The sequence below is a fragment of the Babylonia areolata genome, chromosome 7, assembly GCF_041734735.1.
Source record: "Babylonia areolata isolate BAREFJ2019XMU chromosome 7, ASM4173473v1, whole genome shotgun sequence".
In the NCBI taxonomy this organism is placed as follows: domain Eukaryota; kingdom Metazoa; phylum Mollusca; class Gastropoda; order Neogastropoda; family Buccinidae; genus Babylonia; species Babylonia areolata.
The window spans coordinates 39,197,861-39,201,209 of NC_134882.1; positions in this window are offsets into that span (position 1 = coordinate 39,197,861).

The following is a 3,349-nucleotide window of genomic DNA, read 5'->3' on the forward strand; positions in this document are numbered from 1 at the left end:
GTTTGCTTTTCCTATCGAAGTGGATTTTTCTACAGAATTTTGCCAGGAACAACCCTTTTGTTGCCGTGGGTTCTTTTACGTGCGCTAAGTGCATGCTGCACACGGGACCTCGGTTTATCGTCTCATTTCGAATGACGGTTGTTTCAGGCAACAGAACATCTTGAAAATACGTTTGAAAACTCGATGTTTCAGCTTCCCACTTGTCCCCGCACCCCTCCTCCCCCGACCCCCCACCATCCCGTCAAATCACAGTTAGTCAGTGGTTTATGAATGACAGGTGTGGGTTGTCATTGCAGAACATTGAAGAAATCATCTCTGGTTATGAGTGGTGCTCATGACGTTGGCCGCGTCCACCGCTGCCGGAACTTCATCATCATTTCATCATGCCCTGAAGAAGAAAACGATATAGGTTCCAATGTGGTCCCTAACTTTTGGTGAACCCTGTAGCAGTAACAGTAGCAACAGTAGTAGTAGTAGTAGTAGTAGTATTGATTGTGGTAGTATTGTTGTTCTCGTTGTTGTTGTTGTTCTTGTTATGTACACACACACACACACACACACACACACACACACACCCATTGTTCTTTAACTGAAAGTCACGGCAATGCAAATGTTTGGCGTCACAGTCTGATTAAGGACGATGGTTGCCCACAAGTTGTCCATAAAAAAAAGCACCATCAGAGCCTGTGTCTCAAACGTTGTCACATTCTTTTTGTGCTGCGGATGAATCGGTAACAACTTGAGACATAAATATTGCGCGTTAGTCGCGTCAGTCTTAAAAAGACCCTTCAAACCTATCTGTAGCCTATACATTTTAGCAAGCAACTTTTTTTGTGTGTGCCAACGTATACAAAATCTCCGCGTCAACCCGAATTGCATCTAAAAAAAAACAAAAAAAAAAACCAAACAAACCGAACACGGCATGAAAATGTGAAATGTATCCTTTAAAAATGTGAACAGTCTTCGTGCAAATCTAAAGGTTGATCCCCCAAAACGCTGAAAGTCTTCGTGCGAAAATCTCAAGTGCATATTCAAAAATGTTAACAAGAAAATTCTTGCAGATCTCAGATGAATCCCTAAGATGTTTGCAGGCAGATCCGAACTATAGTCCCCAAAATGTGTACGATGTTCATGCAGATTTGAGCTGTACATCTACAAAATGTCAACAATGAGCCCATGGACCGCATAAACAATCTTCATGCAAATCCGAACTGTGTCAGCAACCGTCATGCAAATCTGAGCTGAATTACCGAGTGCGTGAACAGATTTTGTGCATTTCTGAGCAGTATAATCATATAATGCGTCAGCAGGTTCTGAACAAATCTAAGCTGATTCCTCGAGAACATGATTAGACTTCATGCGAAATCGTATCATGTTCATAAGTGCTTGTCAATTGTCGTTTTAACCACCCGTGAAAGCTATGAAAATAATCGTGTTAATCGTAACCAGTCTGTTCTTCAAAACTTCAATAGTGTTCTGCAGATGTGAACTATTGAAATAAGAACTGGAACGGTGTTCTCAAACATATTTGTCGAACAGCTTTTATTGATTTCAAGAAAAACAGTCTAAACCGCAAGCAAACTGGAGATGCATTCATAATAGCTTGCATTACTCTCTCAGAAAGTATAGGTATAGTCATGAAATACATATGGTGCAACCTTGAGTTATTTTCATCAATGGTTTGAACAGTGTTTGTCCATTATTAACAACAACATCTACATCAACTAACAACAGCATCAAAAACTTCCAACAACAACAACATCCAGCAACGAACAATAACAAACAACACCATCAACAGCAACACCAACAACAACATCCAACGCCAACAGCAACATCCAGCACCACCGCCACCAACAACTTCACTCACTGCAACAACCAACAACGACCAGCAACATCAACAACAACGTCAACAACAACATCCAGCACCACCGCCACCAACAACTTCACTCACTGCAACAACCAACAACGACCAGCAACATCAACAACAACGTCAACAACAACATCCAGCACCACCGCCACCAACAACTTCACTCACTGCAACAACCAACAACGACCAGCAACATCAACAACAACGTCAACAACAACATCCAGCACCACCGCCACCAACAACTTCACTCACTGCAACAACCAACAACGACCAGCAACATCAACAACAACGTCAACAACAACCACCTCAGCCGCATCACATCATCCATCCTTTTCCTTCACCATCTCCTCCTCCACCCTCCTCTCTCCCCTTCACCCACAGTACAGCCCTCCCTAAGAAGAGAGGTCCCCATTCTCTCTCTCTTAGAGCTGTAAAATGCTATTTAGAATTTATCATTGTCATTGTCTTTCTCTCTATCTCTCATATCTCTCTCTCCCTCTCTCTTTTAAAATTTTTTTAGAGCTGTTTTATGCTATTTGCTCATGAATAATTTTCCTTTGTCATTTTCATTCTCTCTCTCTCTCTCTCTCTCTCTTTAAAAATGTTTTAGAGCTGTTTTATGCTATTTGCTAATGAAGAATTTGTCAATGTCATTTTCATTCTCTCTCTCTCTCTTAGAGCTGTAAAATGCTATATGCTAATGAAGAAATTGGCATTGTCATTCTCTCTCTCTCTCCCTCTCTCTCTCTTAGAGCTGTAAAATGCTATTTGCTAATGAAGAATTCGTCATTGTCATTCTGTGTGTGTGTGTGTGTGTGTGTGTGTGTGTGTGTGTGTGTGTGTCTTATTTCATTCTTTTTTCAGACCTGTTAAAAGCTTTTTGCTAATGAAGACTTTGTCATTGTCATTCTCTCTCTCTCTCTCTCTCTCTCTCTCTCTTTGTTAGAGCTGTAAAATGCTATTTGCTGATAAAGAATTGTCAATGTCTCTCTCTCTCTCTCTCTCTTTGAGCTGTAAAATGCTATTTGCTAATGAAGAATTTGCCATTGTCATTTTCATTCTCTCTCTCCCTCTCTCTCTCTCTCTGTTAGAGCTGTAAAATGCTATTTGCTAATGAAGAATTCTCTCTCTCTCTCTCTCTCTTTCTCTCTCTCTCTCTCTCTCTCTCTCTCTCTGTGTGTGTGTGTGTGTGTGTGTGTGTGTGTGTGTGTGTGTCTCACAGATGGATTAATCGTATGTGGGCCACAGGCCCATCCAATAGGTAACAAAGTAAATGATCATTTATCTATTCATTTATTTCTTTATTAGTTGTATACAGACCTGTGGCCCAAAATACGATTAAACCATCTCTCTCTCTCTCTATCTTTCAAAACAAGCTTTTAATATTAGCTTTTATCGTCAGAGTCAGGTTGGGAGGGAGAGGGGTGGGGGTGGGGGGTTGGGGGGGCGTGGGGGGGGGGGGTGAACTCATCCTTCTAATAT